This window comes from Gadus macrocephalus, chromosome 3 (assembly GCF_031168955.1).
Source record: "Gadus macrocephalus chromosome 3, ASM3116895v1".
Classification (NCBI taxonomy): domain Eukaryota; kingdom Metazoa; phylum Chordata; class Actinopteri; order Gadiformes; family Gadidae; genus Gadus; species Gadus macrocephalus.
This window is the reverse complement of record NC_082384.1, coordinates 10,200,874-10,222,164: the sequence shown is the minus strand read 5'-3', so window position 1 is coordinate 10,222,164 and position 21,291 is coordinate 10,200,874.

Genomic DNA, 21,291 nt, shown 5'->3' with positions numbered 1-21,291 from the left:
GTTTACAGTGAAACGTTATCGCCCTCCGTAGCTATTTTGCATGCCCAAAAAAAGCAGGGGCCAAAATTCACAAATCAAATCATCCTGCGGGCCATTTATTCGAAACAGGGAGGTGAAGAATGAGAAGCATACAAATGCAAATGTTGCCCTTCTCCTGGAATATGTCAATGAATATGAGGTTCAGTTGATGCAGATTATTCCGATCGCTATTAAAAAAATAAAACAAATCTCAAGGCAAATTGGAAACCCAGCCCAAAGAAAAGGATGAATATATATCAGTACAATTTTGGCACATCCAGCGTCCTTCCTACTGGTAGCTATGACACTGTGGAGATGATCGTTACCGACACCGCTGTGTGAAAACCCAAACTAAATAAGCGAGGAGCCGGTGGCACCATTCAACAACATTCATCCACCGACAAGAAATAAAAAAGAGGATTTTTCTTTACAGAAGCCACCCTGTTAGCTGATTTGGACATGGATGGTGGACGAAGGAACCAGAATAATGTTGTTTCTGGTTTATTAGTTGTATAATAGTTTTGAGCAGCATTTATGCCTTGAATATAGACACCATTTTTAACTCACGATCCCACCACCTACGTGAACGCGTGCGCGTAGCCGACAGATGTAACAAACGCACGCCATCAGGATAAAAGCGTCCACCAAAGGGAGTACAGCAATAAAAGCCTTCTAACGTACAGCCTCCGAACCAAAGATGTGACATTTCTCAGTCCACACATTAATCACAGCTTCTGTACATCATATAGGTTGTAGTCCTGCCAGCTCCTGACATTTACAGCCACCCAGCCCCCTGCTGTGTCAAACAACATCATTAAAAATGCTTACACATACGCCGGCTGCTTCCCTCACCTCCTGACACAAAAGCGGGCAGATGGGCAAACCAGCAAGCTAGCAGACACATGAGCACTACACACATGAGACACAAACATGCATCCTATCAAAACAACACTAGCTGTAGTTTTTCATATTGTAGATTACCCAACCCCAAAGAGCCTTTTTGCCCAATGGTCCATCGATGGTTACTGAACACACTGACATCTGAGCTACTGTAGCTTTAAACACTGTTATACTCAAAGGGTTCAGCCATGTTATAGGTTCTGATCTAATCCAGTGACCTAGTCCGATTTACTGCAATCTGAACTGATCCAATTTGATTGGATGTGATCTAATATAATCTCACAGAATAACCCAATCGGATCGTTACAAAAGTAGTGTGGCGCGTCTGTTCAGCACATATTATTTATGTAATAAACTTTGCCATGAGTATAGATATGAGATAGTTATGCATTCAAATCACTGTATTTATTACTTTAACATTTCAATATTATTATGGTGATTCATGAGTCTTAAAGGTCAAATCACTGAAGTCTTTCTACCGGCAGCCCTCTTTATTCCTTCTGACTATTATCGTTCTGATTCAGAGTGCGTTTAATCCAATCTGGATAAACTCTGTTAATGGGCAGTCCAGTGGTCTGGCTGACCTAACCTTTGTGTGGTAGTGGATAAGGTGAGACCTACCCCACCACATCTCCCACACACACCACACACATACACACACACACACACACACACACACACACACACACACACACACACACACACACACACACACACACACACACACACACACACACACACATATACACACACGCACACACACACATATACACACACGCACATGGGTACGCAGAAACAGAAACATAGACACATACACGCACACACACACACACATACACCCATACACACATATACAAACACACACACACGCATGCACACACACACACACACACGCACTTACTATGAAAAGCGCTTTGAGTGTGTGTGTGTGTGTGCGTGTGTGTGTGTGTGTGTGTGTGTGTGTGTGTGTGTGTGTGTGTGTGTGTGTGTGTGTGAGCATGTATATGTGTGTGGATATGTTTGTTTATCGTGTGCATAAGTGTATGAGAGGCCGCCTGGGACAGAATTCATACTTGGTCTTACACACACTATTATAACCTCGCATATACACCATTATACTCATACACAAACACTATTGTACTCCTTTAACATGTATGTAGGAGAGTGTATAGTAGTGTATGTGAGAAAGTATAGTAGTGTATGTGAGAGAGAATAGTAGTGTATGTGAGAGAGATAGTAGTGTACGTGAGAGAGAATAGTAGTGTGTGTGAGAGAGTATAGTAGTGTATGTGAGAGAGTATAGTAGTGTATGTGAGAGAGTATAGTCGTGTATGTGAGAGAGTATAGTAGTGTATGTGAGAGAGTATAGTAGTGTATGTGAGAGAGTATAGTCGTGTATGTGAGAGAGTATAGTAGTGTATGTGAGAGAGTATAGTAGTGTATGTGAGAGAGAATAATAGTGTATATGAGAGAGAATAGTAGTTGTAGGAGCCAGAATGAAGAAGGAGAAAAGTTTCTTTCATTTTGTATTTCTGTGTTTCTCCAAGTTATCTCCCTCTAGTGGCTGGACCATGCGGGTGACCTTGACATCTAAATAAGGGCGACCCTACCTGGGGAGAGGGGCTTGAGCAGGAAGAGACCATCTTTGACCTTGTGCCAGAGAATCAAACTGAACCCTTGATTATCTTTGGAATCCTTATGTTGACTTAACTGCAAGAACTTTTGACTTTTGTACTTTCATTTAGTCTAATTAAACCAATTGGATTTCAACTTTAAGAGTTGACCACAGTAGTGTATGTGAGAAAGTATAGTAGTGTTTGAGAGAGCATACACAGTAGTTGGTATATGAGAGAGTAGTGTATGTGAGAGAGTATAGTAGTTTGTGTGAGAGAGTATAGTAGTGTGTGTGAGAGAGTATAGTTGTGTATGTGAGAGAGTATAGTTGTTTATGCAAGAGAATATAGTAGTGTGTGTGAGAGAGTAGTAGTGTATGTGAGAGAGTATAGTGGTGTGTGTGTGAGAGAGTATAGATGTTTATGCAAGAGAATATAGTAGTGTGTGTGAGAGAGTAGAGTTGTAAATGCAAGGGACTATAATAGTATGTGTATGGGAACAGAGTAGTGTGTGTGAGAGATTTTGAATGAAGTGAGTTTGAATGAAAAGGCAGTGAGTTTGAATGAAACGGAATAGAGTATGAATGAAAAGGAAGTGAGTTTGAATTAAACGGAAGTGTGTTTGATTCCTCAGTTCCTGATTGGCTGACAGAAGAGGCGGTAGCTTCTGGCGCTCAAAATACTGCACTGTCATTTCACTCTTGAATCTCCAGCGAAGTCGTTATGCTGCGTTCGCACCAAAAAAAATATTTTGTCGCTTGTTCGCTTGGTCGCCTGAGTTTGAGAGAGGCTTCCTCTTGTGAACGCCAATTGATTCTCAACCATGGCCAGCCTCGACGTGTTTTGGAAGTACCAGAGACGTCGGAAAAACCGACGCAGTCGTTTAGGATTCATAATATCATCCGTTCAATTAAATATTCTAATCTAGAACACTCCGGTTGCTCCGGCGGGGAGTCCTGGAGCTCTATATCTATATGTATGATCTAATATATTATATAACGGCCAAAAGCTGTGTGCGCCTCCGGATGATATATTCACGACTGCGTCGGGTTCTCGGACGTCTCTGGTCCTTCCACATCAATCTGAAGTCCAGATTGAACCATAACTTGGAGGAGAAAGGGATTGTTGCCGTTTGAGGACTCCGGGGCTCCTCTGGCGAGGAGGTGCAGGAGGTCCCGCCGGCCCCCGGAGCTGAGCTCCCGGTCCCCACTGGAGGGGCTCCGGGAGTCCGCAAACGTCAACAACGCCCTTCCTCCTCCATGTCGTGGTTCAATTGTAATGACCACGGAAGAGGCAGTGAATGAAGTATTGCTTAGACAGCGATTTATTAGATACCACCGCTAACAAACCGATGGAACACACACAAGACGGGTAACAGCGACAACGCCGGTAACCACAACAAATCCTGCGAAGCCGAATCCCCACGAGAGCTCCCCCGCTAAGGCCCGCCCTCATCTCCCAAACCCTGTGACGCTACAATATTATATTATGAAGATATCTATACATTATATAATCGTATATTATTTAGATAATAGAGCTCCTGGACTCACGCCGGAGCTCCCGGATGTTTCTAGATTAGAATATTCTATAGAACGGGTGATATTATGAATCCTAAACGACTGTGTCTTTTTTTCTGACGTCTCTGGTTCTTCCATAACATGTAGAGACCGGCCATGGTTGAGAATGAATTGGCGTTCACAAGAGGAAGCCTCTCTCAAACTCAGGCGGCCACGCGAACAAGCAACCAAATAATTTTTTGGTGCGAACGCAGCATAACAACATCGCTGGAGATTCAAGAGTGAAATGACAGCGCAGTATTTTGAGCGCCAGAAGCTACCGCCTCTTCTGTCAGCCAATCAGGAACTGAGGAATCAAACTCACTTCCCTTTCAGTCAAACTCTCTGACACACACTACTATACTCTCTCACACACAATACTATTCTCTCTCACACACACTACTATATTCTCTCACATACACTACTATTCTCTCTCACATACACTACTATACTCTCTCACATACCCAACTATACTCTCTCACATACACTACTATTCTCTCTCACATACACTACTATTCTCTCTCACATACACTACTATACTCTCTCACATACACTACTATATTCTCTCACATACCCAACTATACTCTCTCACATACACTTCTATACTCTCTCACATACCCAACTATACTCTCTCACATACACTTCTATTCTCTCTCACATACACTACTATTCTCTCTCACATACACTACTATACTCTCTCACATACACTACTATATTCTCTCACATACCCAACTATACTCTCTCACATACACTACTATACTCTCTCACATACACTTCTATTCTCTCTCACATACACTACTATTCTCTCTCACATACACTACTATACCCTCTCACATACACGACTATACACTCTCATACATACATGTAAAAGGAGTATAATAGTGTGTGTGTGTGTGTGTGTGTATGAGTATAGTGGTGAATATGTGAGATTATAATACTGTGTGTAAGACCAAGTATGAATTCTGTACTAGGCGGCCCCTCATACCCGTGTGTTAGCGTGTGCAAACAAAATTTTCCCTGTGTGACTTCCATGCTTTGGCATTCTTGGGGAGCGATTGAAGTGCAATTTGAAACCCCTGAAATGCGTCCCTGTCACAAAGCCGTCAAGTCTGAAGCAACGCCCCCTGCACTCAGACCATAACACATACGCCGAGGAAATACACAGTGCAAAGGGTAAGGTCTGAATCACTGTATACGCCTCTCCAAATGTCATTCTACAAATACTAGCTTGAATCACTCTTCCTCTTTCTCTGCCCCCCTCCTCCCCCCTCGCTGTCGCCACCTCCCCCTTCCCCCCCCCCCACCTTCTCTGTCTCCCTCCTTATTTCACTCTCTCATTTTGTCATCTCTCTCTCTCTCTCTCTCTCTCTCTCTCTCTCTCTCTCTCTCTCTCTCTCTCTCTCTCTCTCTCTCTCTTATTATTCACTGCGGGTTGGCCCTTGAGCTTTTTGTTTGTTTAGCGATAGATGGAAGGAATTGTTTTAGATTACGTTTCCTTAAATGCCATAATTAAGAAAGGATGGCATTACAGCCCAACTCCCCCCCCCCCCCCCCACCCCCTCATCCCACCCTCAACAATTACACTCAAGCCTATTCCCGCACAAAAGCGTTGTTGAAGGAAAGCGCACAACGCCTCACTCATCCTATTCTAATGCTAATGCTTTCTAACGCTAATTAATGTGAAGTATTCTGCCAGCCTGCACGGTTTTCTCCAGAGTCCGACTCTTGCACACAGACACACACATACACACACACACACACACACACACACACACAATGTGTGGCATTTTCTTCTGAAGACATCACAGAGCTCTTTCAGTTCAGAACACCTAATAAAACGTTGGGGGGGGGGGGGGGGAATCATAAAATAACACACTGGCTCCAGCGTCCCTGCCGTGCGGCTGCGTTCATTCTCTGAATGTAGAAGGCGGGCCGCTTCTTCCGCTGCCCGGGCATGCGGATGTAAGGTGCATTAAAATGCTAGTGATTGCCTGCTCATTACTTATTTTGTCCTCTGAATGGATTTGGTTCGGTGATGTGCTAATTAATCAGGCTTCGCTGAGATTTGGGTAAAAGCCCAACGCGCGAGAACTTCACAGGAAATATTTTTCTAGGACAAGATTGACAAGATCGGAAAAACTTTCTCCAACTCAGACTGATTGGGTTTTTTTGCACACTGGTGTCTTTTATTTCGCATCTTGCCTAGGGGAGATGACGTAAATTGAAATATTAAGAAAATCTAAGTTACTATTTAGTCATTCGTTTTATTATTGCCAGCATACTTATTTGAAGTAGTGTCCCACAATTTATTATTTAGCTACCCCACGATATGCCTTCAGTTCTTCCTCCCCTGCTGATATATTCAGTTTGACTCAGTCTTTGGGGAAAGGTATTTTCCATCACAGATATCAGAACGGTTCCCATTCAGTAGGCACTTTGCATGGACATTGGCTCATGCTTAATGCTTAACTGCTGGTTTTAAATGTCTATCTCAGTAAGTTTTTGCTCATTGTTTGTATCTAATTTTGTGATTGTGTGTAGCACCGGTGTTGCGTTTATAAGGTCAATTAAATGTATCTTCGGTTTATTGTGTGCAAGTATTGTAAAGTGTGTGTATCTAATATGATATATGTGTCTATGTATGGTATATTAAGATAAGATAAGATATACTTTATTCATCTCAGCAGAGAAGGCAAGGCAAGGCAACTTTATTTATCTAGCACTTTTCATACACAAGGTAGACTCAAAGTGCTTCACATATAAACATTGTCATACAATAAAATAAAATAATAGGTAAGTAAAAGAAAAACATATGCAAAAAATAGAAAGTTAAAAAGGTATTTTAGTATTAAAATAGAAAATAAAGGCAAAGTTAAAAAAGCTTTTTAGAAAGTGCAATGTATTTAAGATTTAGCAGAAAGCTATAGCAAACATGAAAGTCTTCAGTCTTGTTTTAAAGGTGCTCAGAGTTGGGGCAAGTCTTAAATCCTCTGGGAGTTTATTCCAGCTATTTGTTGCGTAGTAACTAAATCATGCTTTCCCATGTTTTGTGTTTACTCTGGGGATAATTAACAGATTTGTCTCAGAGCTTCTTAGTGGTCTAAAAGGCTGATGTAGTGGAAGCATATCAGTTAAATATTTTGGGCCTAAACCATGTAGGGATTTATAGGTAAGAGAAGAGAAGTGAGAATGGATGGTCCATGTGCATAAGCAGAAGTAGAAGTAGCTCGTAGTACTCCTAGTACAAAATGTCTGCAAATATACAGGTGTGCAAATAAACAGGTGTGCAGTAAACAGGTGCAATTTCTTTTTTATATATTGGGTATATCTTTAGTATATTGTGTGTATACATGGTATATTCAGTGTATCTTTGGTATGTTGCGTGTACCTTTGGTTTATTTCCTGGCTCTAATACAAAATCATTTCATCATGTAGAGACTCAAGATAAGCGTTTGAATATTGCAAGAGATACTGTATTTGTCACAACATGCTTACACATTATCTTCTGCCTAATATAATAATACAGTTGGGGCTTAATGTTCCTTCAGTAGTAGACTGAAATAGTCATTTCAGTTTGAGTTATGGGTTGATTGCATTCCTCATCAAAATAAACGAGAGAAAATTACTCCAGCACATTTTAATAATGCAAAACACAAGACAAAATCCTGCCAGCAGATTTTCAAGGTTGTGATGAATTGTACTAAACACATATTCAGAATTTAATTCCAGCTATTTCACTCAAGGAGTCTTGACAAGGAATCTTCCATGGTGACGAGGGAGGGAGAGTGGGAGAGAGAGAGAGAGAGAGAGAGAGAGAGAGAGAGAGAGAGAGAGAGGAGAGAGAGAGAGAGAGAGAGAGAGAGAGAGAGAGAGAGAGAGAGAGAGAGAGAGAGAGAGAGAGGGAGAGTGAGGGAGAGTACAGAGGGAGAGAGAGAGAGACTGAGAAATATAGAGTGGGTGGGAGAGATAGAGGGAGAGAGATAGAGAGACAGAAAGAGTGACAGACAGAGGTAGAGAAAGAAGAAAGAAAGAAAGAGGGAGAGAGATAGAGGGAGAATTTGAGATAGAGTAAGGGAGAGGGAGAGAGAAAGAGAGAGTGTACAGAATGAGTAAGGGAGAGAGAGAGCTCTGATATTCAAAAGTTTGAAAACCTTTTCCAGCAGGTCACACACACACACACACACACACACACACACACACACACACACACACACACACACACACACACACACACACACACACACACACACACACACACACACACACACACACACACACACACACACAAACTCTGAATCTTCATTCAGGCATGAAGTCAGGAGATTAAGCGGTAAAAAATAACTCTAATCTCTTAGACTTCAAACAACACACACACACACACAACAACAAATACACACCGGGTGCCTACCCACGGCAAAAATACGCACAAACATAAACACCCTCACGCACTCCCCAAAGAAACACATAAAGATAGACACGCACGCCCCAACCCTTACCCTAACCCTAACCCATATCCCGAACTCTGCTCCCTAGCAGCTGGACTCTGGGTGTGTGAATGTGTGTGGTGTGTGTGTGTGCGTGTGTGTGCATGTTTGTGTGTTTGTGTGTATGTGTGTGTGTGTGTTTGTGTGTGTGTGTGTGTGTGTGTGTGTGTGTGTGTGTGTGTGTGTGTGTGTGTGTGTGCGTGTGTGTGTGTGTGTGTGTGTGTGTGTGTGTGTGTGTGTGTGTGCGTGTGTGTGTGTGTGTGTGTGTGTGTGTGTGTGTGTGTGTGTGTGTGTGCGTGTGAGTGTGTGTGTGTGTGTGTGTGTGTGTGTGTGTTTGCATGTGTGTGTGGGCGCGTGTGTGTGTGTGTGTCATAAAGACAGAGAGGCTAGATAAAGCCCCCCCATGGTCGAGGGCTCAGATGGACACTAGATTGAGTCTTAAACGATGGAGTGTGCAGATAAAAAGCAGTCTAAAGTTTTCCTTCCCTCTCCATGCTACATAATGAAGAAAAAGGTGTCCTCCCAATGCCTCAGCAGAGTGGATGGATTACTGTAAGCGTCTTGGTCACTGCCGCAGCCAGGACACGTTCACACTCTCCAAACTGTACTGGTGCACTCTGTGGCCTCGGCCCCACTGTGAATGCTCACGCTTAAGTATTACCCTTAATGCTACAGAAGTCTCTGCGCAGCGGGCAGGAAAATTCAGCCCTGATGTTATATTCTATTTAATCTGTGTTTGGGCTTTTTCACCTTTTCATCCCTCCCACAACAGCCCCCAAAATCTTGCCACCTCCTCCCCCCTCTCTTCGTCCCTCCCTCCCTCCTCCTCCCCCTCCTCCTCCTCCTTCTCTTCCTATTCCTCTTACCTGCCTCCGTCCCTCTCCTCCTTCTCCTCCTCCTCCTCCTCCTTCACCTCCTTCTCCCCCTTCAATCAGGCCCTGTTGGCGAGCTGCCCTGGCGAGGCCAGGCATGGTCATATTCTGCGCTGGCGTCTGGTGAAGATAGATGTGTTTGCTTTGCTGGTGGCAGGCAGCCTCCTCGCCTCAAAATATATTAGCGGCGGGGCAAAACTTTTCTCGCTTTAAATTACTTTTTCTGGTTGTCTCTCGGCTGTAGATGTAAGCACACACCAGCCCCAAGTAGAATCCACGGCGGGAACAAAGAGCAACGTAAGGCCTGGCCGGCTGCTTCCACTGTCGGTTCTCTGTGTTCATGAGTCTGCCCACTGGGTGATTGGCAAACGTCTCCACACTCTCATACAATCTGATATCAGCAGCCTGTTATCAGGGGATGGGAGTAAAGCTTATCTTTAAGAGGAACTATCAATGGTGTTTATTGCTCCCATTGCAAAGGGCTTAATAATAGTATTACTTAAGTGCAGCAATTAGAATCCGCCTCACTGCATTGTTTAGCCATCTACTCTGACATGCAGAGAGGGGTGGCTCGAAATCTCTGAAATCCACTTTTTTGTGTTACATAAAACTAGACATTTCATTTAATCAATGCTTTAAAGTATGATGAAAGACAAGGAAAGTACCCCCTCTCTCAATTCAATGATTTTATACATTGGAGAAGTCATTTAAAATCTCCACTTAGTCCTAGCATGAAGTAAATGTAACTGATGTTAAAATGGTGTCATCATGTAGGGTGATTCACAATAAGACAATGTCATAACTCAAAGAAATCCTTTTTTTAATTATTATTTCATGAGGTTGCCACAATTTTTTAAAAAGTAGGGCAAAGTTGGAATCCCAACTTTGAAAAGTTGTTCCGTCACGATCATTTTGCCAGCAGACAGATTTCTCCTGGCTCCCGTCGTTCCAAGACCTACTCAATCATCCCTTTCCTCATGACGGAGCTTTAACAGCTCATGTCATCAGAGGCCTTCACAGCCCTGGACAGACCTCCGCACTGTAGAAGGAGGCAGATGCATCCTTCGGGGGACTAATGAGTTTGGGACATCAGTTAGCAACTCGACAGTTGCTATTTGTACTCAGCATGAGTCATTTTTAAAACAACACTTTTAAACGGGCCTCTGACAGTGGATTAAGGGAGCGGTAGAGGTTTGGGGCTTCACTGGAGGAGGCCTACATGTCGACCGGTGGCATTGGGGTCTGAACCCACAACCTCTCGGCCCGGAGTGAAACACTAGACAATCCTGCCCTCCTTGCAAAAACAGAAGGAAGCATCAAATATTCCCACTGGTTGTAAATGATATAATCTGAATCAATACATTCCAGCCTCATCCGGAAATCCTTTATGTCTGAGCTTTTTTTTTATACTTCCCGGGGAACATCTGCGATGCTTCTGACACCCGAGGTCTTTGTTCCCGGACATGAATATGGGGAGAGAGGCCTTGTCTACGTCTCTCTCGTGTTCAGAGGTGGAGAGACGGGATGGTACAGGCGCGGGCGTTACGGTCGTACCCCTGCTGTACCAAGTCCACCCTGCTGATAGGCCACATTTTGGGAGCCAGTAAATGGAAACCAATCCAATTAGGCTAATAGTAACAGGCACTCTATATGCTTTTATGACTTTGGATACGTCTTTAAATATATAAATAATAAAAGGAGTAGCTTTCTTGCAACTGTAAGAGAAAGGAATACTGCTTATGTGGAATAAAGAGCTCCTTTGTCTTTGATGGTAAATTGTAACTACAGTGTAAATCAGCAATTAAAGACCAAAAAAAATCCCCAAACCTTTCATTTTATTAGATAGGTAATGTAATGAACGCAGTACTCGTGAACTTTACTGAGTTATAAAACAAAGCAGAAGTGCTTTGGGAAACCAACAGCGTGCCTTTCATGGCCGGCGGTTTCTTAAGCGACTCACGCCTCTCTACAGTCGGGTCGGTTTACCAACGTTCACAATAAAGGACTGTGATACAATTAGCATGCACGCCTTTGCCCTTTAATGATTCCTTTTATGTTTGGCAACTTACCATCTTTATTCACTAGACATGTCAATTACTGCAGCGTTTATCTGCCTACTTGACTCATAGAATAAATCTATAATATATATTCTGTATATATTATGCAAATTATTAAGTACATTTGTGGGGCTATGCTGTCTGTTCTGCATTGTTGTGTCATTCAGAAGATGCATTTCCTTTCGATATATGTCATGAATGAGCAGGTAACTTGGTCCGGGATACCTTCAGGTAGACTGTGGACAGTAGGGTTTGAACCCACAACCTCTTTAAGCATAGGTTACATGTATACAGAGGTTACAGCTGGAGTGGTAATATGATATGCTGAACGACGGAATGCTATATCAGGGAATATGAACACGTTGGGTTTCGATACAATGGCAAAAATGCGATTAAAAAACCCAAACGCAGAGCTCACACAGCATGTTGTCCTTACCACCAGTGATTCCTACGGACACCACCTCCCCTGCCCAAATAGCCATCCAGGAATGTGCCTCAAATGACGCGGAACCTGTAACGTGTTATTTTGACCTACCCCTTTGTCGTGCTGCAGAGCATTTTCCAAATGTTCCGCAACACTGCTATGCATTATTCAGCTGGGCATCAAACCGTTTCCTCTCTGTGTGTGTGTGTGTGTGTGTGTGTGTGTGTGTGTGTGTGTGTGTGTGTGTGTGTGTGTGTGTGTGTGTGTGTGTGTGTGTGTGTGTGTGTGTGTGTGTGTGTGTGTGTGTGTGCGTGTGTGAGGGCCACAGTTAGCCGACTCGAGGAGGTTGGGGAGAGAGGAGGAAGGAGGGAGGTGGAGAATGACTCTCCTCTTGTCGTTATTAATATTAAATAGAGTGAATATGATGCAAACAAACCATAAACCGGGTTGGGCCGCTCTTGGCTCGTCACGAGCGGCCGGGCCAGGCGTGACTCTGGTCTGTGGAGGGTGACAGATGGCGCTGTTAGTGTGTGTGCGTGTTTGTGTGAATTTGTGTTTCTGCGTGTGTGTGCGTGTGTGTGTGTATTTCTGTGGGGGGAAACTTCCTCCAAAACTTAAGCAGCGGCACAAATAAAACCCAAAATAAAAGACGCATGTTTTATGAGTACAACATACATCATACTGATTTAGCATGCTGTTGATGAGGAGTTTCTATGAAACCCAATGGTTTATTTGAATGCTATTAACATATTTTATATGGTGTGCTGTTTTTTCGTGAAACTGTCTTCATCACGACCACGACTCCATCTTCAGAAGCATAGTTACAAATTACATTCCTAAATTCTATATTCTATTTTTGAGCGGACTGGTATTTCAGAGTATTCCCCTTGCACAGGTTTGAGTGCACTTATGTGCTTGTTAGGAATCTGAATACTTCCAGTACACTACTACTCTCCAAATATCTGAATAGCGGTGCACCCCCATCTCCTGGAATAGGCCTGTCTGGATAGCACTATGACAAGTTAAGGCTAGGCTAATTTCCCAGAGATAGTAGCAAACAAAGATAAGACTAGGCTGGACTTACCTCCACAATTAGTCACAAGGCATGATGAGAAGTTACGACTAGGTTAGGCTTATCTCTAAAGTTAGCATTATAATCCTATGATAAGCAATGTGTAGGCAAGTATAACCTCCACAGTTACCATTAATCACTGCAGCAAATCTAACCCGATCTATAAACATCCTTCTGCTTTAGTAATAAACCTGGTTCTGCTGATAGACTGAGCCCTGACTAGGCCTAGAGCTTCCAGCACATTTCCAACAGCACTCTGAATAAGACGGATGGCTAAATCAATGCATCCCGGGGATGCACAAATATCTCTGTGGTGTAAACCCTACATAACAACATATTGAGCAGAAGGGTGAAAACAAATTTGACAGAACAAAAAACGCCAACAAGTCAATACACACACACACACGCACCACCCTCAATCAATACAATATATGTGCTGTTGCGCTGCACAACAATGCCTTCATCTATTCCGGTGTCTGCTTCCAACCGGGAGGGAGGGAGGGAGGGAGGGAGGGAGGGAGGGAGGGAGGAGGGAGGGAGGGAGGAGGGGGGGAGGGGGGTGAACCTGAGTGGGTCAGGTGTTTTGATGTGTCGGCGCAAGACAGAAAGACGTCAAGCCTTGACGTATGAGTTACGGCCCTGGCTTGGTCCGTTCCACAGGACCTGAGCCGTGCTACGTCTGCTAAAGCACCACCATGCCGCGTCCCCCAACTCCATCACTCACCCACTGGGGCCGGGGTAGGGGGGGGGGGGGGGGGGGGGGATGCATGCAACTGAGATGCATGCATACGCAGACACTCACACACAAACATGCACAGATAGACACGCACAAATGCACACACACAGAGGGACATATAGAGGAACATATACAAATGTGCACCATGCAAACTCACACTGCCAACTACACACACGCAAGGAGACACATATATACACACAAAAACACACACAGAGGGACACACAGATCCACACATATACACATACAAAATATAAACTGACACTGCCAACCACACACGCAGACTAGCAGAGACAGACACACACACACACACACACACACGTACACAGACTCCCACACTCACACCATCAGGTGTCTGTACAGATGAGATGAGATAAGTGGAGGCACACCTGGTGGTGATGAGGGACACAGGTTATTAAATATGCAGTGAATAAGCTCAGCTTGTGAAGCAGTGAAACCAACATTAAGTCACATTGAGTCAGGTTGGTTCACATTGATTCACATTGATTCAGGTTTGAGTCACATTGAATCCCATTGATACATATTGAGTCACATTGAGTCACATTATTACATATTGATTCACATTGATTCACATTGAGTCATATTGAGGCACATTGATACATATTGATTCACATTGAGTCAAATTGATAAATATTGATTCAGATTAAGTCACATTGAGTCACATTGAGACACATTGAGTGTCTGCCTTCTAATTCTAGCGTACACTGTACGCTGATAGCAAGGATAAGCCCAGAGCTGATATGTGTTCATTTGGGTTCCGACCGAGGGTCGGTTCCTGTGTTCATACCAAGCTACAGCCTTTACCACCTGTTTGTGAAGCCAAACAAAGTGACTGTATCAATTTGTCATACAAAGGGAACCCATTTTTTATCTTTTGGTTTGGACCTCAGTTGCCAGTTCATCTGTTTGTTTTGTTTTGAGTTTTACGTCATTACGTAGTTATTAAGGGTATTTTTGTCAAGAAAACATTCATGTGTAAACCAATGTGTGTTGTCAAAGATGCTAAATCCACATTTTTACAGTCTATGCTTTGACCACCCTCGGCTTGCGGTTTTTGGGTAGTTTGGGTCCGCCTCAATTATTTCAACATGGCGGTTTAGTGCTTTTCACACATAAACACTAGAGAAATAATCTCTTATTATTATTATCTGTGTTATGACACACCTCAACACACACTAGCTAGCTTACCGGTGGCCTCACCCAGGGATTGGAAGGGATTAAAATAACAAAAACAACAGCGAGAGATTCCAGTAAAGCAATAAGCAAAGAAACATTTTTATCAGTTATTCACCTGTGTTGAGCTTTTATTGAAAGCCAGCATGGGACACAAGAAAGCTTCCATCTGAAGGACACCTAAAGGCAGTGCAGAGTAATAACCCGATTTCTCCATATCTTATTCTATGTAATATTCCACTTTACAGCTGTATTTCAATTAATCCATAACCAATCAATGCACATACAGTGCATAGTCCAGTCTTACTCAGAAGACTGAGGACAATAACGGGTACATATATTCACCTTTAATCAACATAAGTTAATATAGTAAGTAACAGTTAATTAGCAGATAACCAATGTGTCTAGCAATCATTTATTAATGATTACCAATATTAACTAATGTTGTAATTGCATTGATTTGTTCTTACAACCTTGCAGAACATCTTTCCCCTCCTCGATGGTAGACTGAGGTAATAGGGGATTGAACCCAGTAACTTTCAGCTGTGTTGAAAACCCTAGCAGCTACAATATCCTGCCTGATACATAAGCAAAGCCCACTCAATTCATAAACAAATAATATGGCAACACTATTTGATGTGTTGCAATGTGATGTGTTTGACTCTGTTGCAAGATATCAACATCACATTGGTTCAGCCATAGTGTTATGTTCCAATTAATAACAAAGAAAATAGTGTGACTCTTGGGTTCACACTGAACTTACTTTAGTTTTCATTCGACTCATCCACAACATGAGCGTCACATCAGCCAACATTTTGTGTCTGGCTGCTGCATATCGAAGCTGGACTGAACCTAAGCACAGAGGTTTATACTGAAACATTACGGGGCATACGCTCCAGTTGACGCACACACAACAAAAAAGTCCCATCCCAGAGCCTCAGAAGGAACCACCTGCAGCAGCCGGCTCCCCCACTGTCCTCTTTCTCCTTCCCCCACAGAACCCTGCTGGCCGGCTGACGAGCCCAGCCCGGTGAAGGTGCTGGGGCTTCCTCTGACGCCAGAGATCCACCGGTGCTCGGCCACAGCTTTGAAGACAGTGATGTGCGACGACCGGCCAGGCGTGACCGTGGGAAGCGGTCTTCAGGACAGACCTCTCGTTCACCTCAGGTGTGTTCAATAAAGCACCGTTCATGTGTGTGTGTGTGTGTGTGTGTGTGTGTGTGTGTGTGTGTGTGTGTGTGTGTGTGTGTGTGTGTGTGTGTGTGAATGTGTGCTGGAGTTTGGTGCATGCATGGAATATTAAAGAGCAGCCGTTTCCATCTGAACACCCAGGGCTTTGGTAACATGCATGTTGCCAAGGGCTCAAGTGTGAGAACAACAGAATCTGTTCCCCTTTACTCTGACTATTGAACTGGCAGCAGTCAGTTCAAACACACACAGGCAAGGTGTGCTGGTTTGATGCCGTTTACGAATAAGGGATGTTCATTCCATGCCTCTTTCAAGTGTGCCTATGCGAGTGTCTATGTGTGTTTGTGTGTGTGTGTGTGTTTGTGTGTGTGTGTGCGTGTGTGTATGTAGAGTGTCTATGCATGTGTGTATGTACACTGTGTGTGTGTGTGTATGTACACTGTGTGTGTGTGTGTGTGTGTGTGTGTTTGTGTGTGTGTGTGTATGTATAGTGGCTGTTTGTGTGAATGTACAATGTCTGTGTGCGTATGGAGTGTATGTGTGTGTATATTTAGTGTTTGCATGTGTGTATGTACAGTGTCTGAGCATGTGTGTACGTGTGTGTGTGTGTGTGTGTGCGTGTGTGTGTAGAGTGTATGTGTCTGTGTGTATGTACTTGTATGATATGCATGTTTACAAGTGTGTGTGCCTATATCCAACCTGTGAACCCTGGTGTTAAATGATCTATTAAAGGGTCCATGAATCACCGAGAGGGGGTCCTCTGGTATCGTTGTGTTTAACGTCTGCACATTAGTGACAGTAATGAGTGCGTTGGATAACACTCTCCCACCCGGACCGGGGGGCTGCGTCAGCTCGATTTGCCAGCAGGTACGGAGGATGGCTGTATGGACCACCGGGGGCGGGGACTAAGACACCACCTGACCAACGGGGGGCGGGGATACGGGCACCTGGGGAGGTCGAAGGTCGTACAGCGAGGAAGAAAGGCTGCTTAGGTTCTCTCGATCTCCTGAGGTGGCATCTGAGCTTTAACCATGGCCGGTTGATAAATTGCAGTTTTGTCCGCATTATCTGGCTTGTTTGGGAAACATTTAAAGTATTAAATAATTGATAACAACTGGAGATAAGGGGGAGGCCCGGTGCAGAGGCTGTGAAGATGGGGAAAGAAGAGATGTTAGAGATAAAGTCTACTCTAGAAGCTTGCGTTTAACATTTAATAGTGTGGATCAGCAACTAAAAAGCTTCATGTTTACGAGTGTTTACCATCTATTCGATGCATCCCACCTCACAATTTGTTCAACGATACATTTTTGCAAAGAGCAGCAGCCTAGTAGATATCAAAGTCACCAGCCATTCAATCGAATCTTGCAAATTAGGTGGGTTCAGCCTATTCAAAAGGTAAAGAACAGACGGAGAACAGACACATATCAAAAGAGTGAGCGTCTGGTTGATGTCCTTAGTTGACAACTTGACACACTAGTGGAATTCGACAGGTAGAAAAATAGACAAAAAGGGCATCTGAGAGTACAAAAGGCAACCTTAAACCCAAGACAGGAAAACAAAGGGCAGACGAGCTGACAAGCAAATGTAGTGATATTATTGAGAGAATTACTTGGCAGGGTGACGGCCGAGTCACAGCGGGTACGGGGGAGAAACCTACACGTGCAACAGGAGGAGAAAGACACCGGCCAGAGATTGGAGGAGAGCTGCAGCTCCCCCTAGTGGCTCATGTCTTCATCGTGTTTAGACCATACACGTGTAGACCAAACAAAACTGCCTGACAGTGTGGGCATGGACTTTGTTGCGTAAATATGTTAATGTCAGCCTACGGCGGCAATCTAACAAATCAGTACATGTGACCGGATCTGACCGGTCATTCATCTACGCATTACATGGCGTAAAGAAATGCTTACAGTTCTTTTCATCTTTGTTTTGATTTATTCATGCTGTTGATGACTGACAAACAAAAACAACAAATTGTAACCTCCACATGGGTCCCACCGAATCTACAACGTCTTGCAAAAAAAAGGCAGAGGAATAAATAGGGCTACCTTTGATATATGCAACATAAAAACACACCACGATAAATCGGTCATGCAAATCAAAAATACATGACAGGTCGCCCTTCCACTAAATCGAACCGACAGCCTCCCCCTTTTTGCGGTATTCAAGGAATAAGGAACCATTACCATAATCAAAGAGAATGTAGCGTAATGCGGAGCAAACAGGGCAATGCAAACAGCGGCTTCACGGGGCTCCTGCGCGCGGGGAGACGCAGTCATCAGCGCTGAAGCAGCTGTGCACTCCTCCACCGGCTCCCGCACTACACCGCCGCATGCTGATGGAAACATTTTGGATAGGCCTATAACCAAATTGCCGTCTGTTATCCCAGATTAACATAATTGAGATGAAACAGGGTGCAGCTGTGTTAAATTCAATCACGTTCTATCAATCAATATGATCTGCGATGACACAACAATCAGGACGGAGATATGTAGGCCCACGGCAGCTCTGGGGTTGGAGATTTTTTTTTTTTTTATGGTAAAATAACAAGCTCGGATTCTTAACACGGATGCCGTTATTGCGTTGCTTTGTTCCGTTTGGAATTAGAAAAAGACAAGGCAGGACTGCGACGTCTTGCCACCTGCCCATTTCAACTTGCTTGGGCTGGTTTATTAATTAGGTGCCATAACTTTGTTCAAGTGGCTTCAAGCAATTAACACGTAGGCCTAGCCAACTGACCTCCGTGTGTTCCTCTGATAGAAAAAACTATTTTTTTCTTTAATTTAGACTGTTTCTCGCAAGAGAAAGAAATATATTTTGTTGCGTAGTACACAGGTGAACGTAATATATTAGACTATCTAAAAACGTAATTCATCTGAATCACAAACACACACACACACACACACACACACACACACACACACACACACACACACACACACACACACACACACACACACACACACACACACACACACACACAACCGGATGATTGCATAAATTCATGCACATTTGATTATAAGTTGTAATGTTAACAAACATTGAGAAGGAGGAAGCTGATTCATAGAGATGAAGTAGCATGATTCACAGGGCTTTTTGTAGTTATAACCAACACATTTCATACTTCATATATTCGCTTAATTTGTTGCTGTTAACAGGTCGAATGCGGTCCAAGCCATGGCCAAGCCCTTACCTGCATCTCAATGGCATGTAGGCATTCACTGCAAGTTACTTTGGACCAATGTGTCCACTTCATGAATAAAAAGAGACAGTACTTATGAAGGACATTTTGTTTGGTGCCAGTGCCAAGTGCTAATATAAACAGATTTACCACTCCAACTCTTCCCACAGCACAATGTGAAGACAATATTTCGCTTTGCACCAAATTGTTCATCATTGGTTCGGAAGGTAGGAAGTCATGCCAACCATGATGACCAAATGAACAAATGTATTTTGATTCATTGGATCTAGAAAAGGACATTGCATAGCATAGCAAACACAAGTTGTACTACTTAGTCGCCCAAGTAGCATTTAGGCCTACTTTACTGATCTTCTGTCTCACTCTATTAAGCAGAGTTATTCAATATTATCTTACAAGACTGAGATCCAATTCGACCAGTGATTTTAAGATCTACAATAGTTATAAACTCTTCTGGTTAGTATAACAAATAATGATGAAAAATAACACCTACAATGACTGCAATGCAGAGAATCCAACAACTCTGATCGAATGTATGATAATACTCTTTTTGTAGTTTGTTTCCACAAGTTATACCATTATTCTTAATTTAACAGGTTGAAAAAGCTATTGTAGGGGCAGTGTAGCGCTTTGTTAGCCAAATGGCCAAATGCTAACACAAAGCTCACTTTCGTCCAACTTCTTTGGAGATCTTCATGAAGGTCGGATGACCTCACGGACTCTACATCTATATTCTTTACACTCTATGGTCTTAACATGTGCCTGCATTACAAGGAAAGGCAACTTTATTTATATAGCACTTTTCATACACAAGACAGACTCAAAGTGCTTCACAAATAAACATTGTCATACAATAAAATAAAATAATAGATAAGTAAAAGGAAACATATGCAATGAAATAAGTAACATAGATCAGCATTTTAGAAAGTGCAATGTATTTAAGATCAGATCAAGAGTCTCTCTTGTACCCACGTCGGGACTTCAACCCGACCTAAAGGAACTTGGTCCTTTCTCTGGGACTCCAACCCGGATTCCAGGACTCTAACCCAGACAGAACTCGGGTTTCAAACCATTCGAAGTTACCCACGTCAGGACTCCAACCCGACCTAAAGGAATTTAGTCCTTTCTCTGGTACTCCAACCCGACATAAAGGAACTTGGTCCTTTCTCTGGGACTCCATCCCGACCTAAAGGAACTTGGTCCTTTCTCTGAGACTCCAACCCGATCTAAAGGAACTTGGTCCTTTCTCTGGGACTCCAACCCGACCTAAAGGAACTTGGTCCTTTCTCTGGGACTCCAACCCGGATTCCAGGACTCTAACCCAGACAGAACTTGGGTCTCAAACCTTTCAAAATTACCCACGTCAGGACTCCAACCCGACCTAAAGGAATTTGGTCCTTTCTCTGGGACTCCAACCCGACATAAGGAATTTGGTCCTTTCTCTGGGCCTCCATCCCGACCTAATGGAACTTGGTCCTTTCTCTGGGACTCCAACCTGACCTAAAGGAACTTGGTCCTTTCTCTGGGACTCCAACCCAGATTCTAGGAATCTAACCCAGACAGAACTTGGGTCTCAAACCCTTATCCTTTCTCTCTGGTATCAGATAATGTATCTTTCTGGTAAAAAATAGAAAATAAAGGCAAAGTTAAAAGGCATTTTAGAATGCAATGTATTTAAGATTTAGCAGAAAGCTAAAGCAAACATAAAAGTCTTCAGTCTTGTTTTAAAGTTGGTCAGAATTGGGGCAAGTCTTAAATACTCAGGGAGTTCATTCCAGCTATGTTGCATAGTAACTAAATCCTGCTTTCCCATGTTTCGTGTTTACTCTGGGGATAATAAACAGATTGGTCTCAGAAGATCTTAGTGGTCTAGATAAGGTTTACGCAGTGGAAGCATATCAGTTAGATATTTTGGGCCTAAACCATGTAGGGATTTAAAGGTTAGCAACATGATTTTAAAATCAATTCTCTGACCTACAGG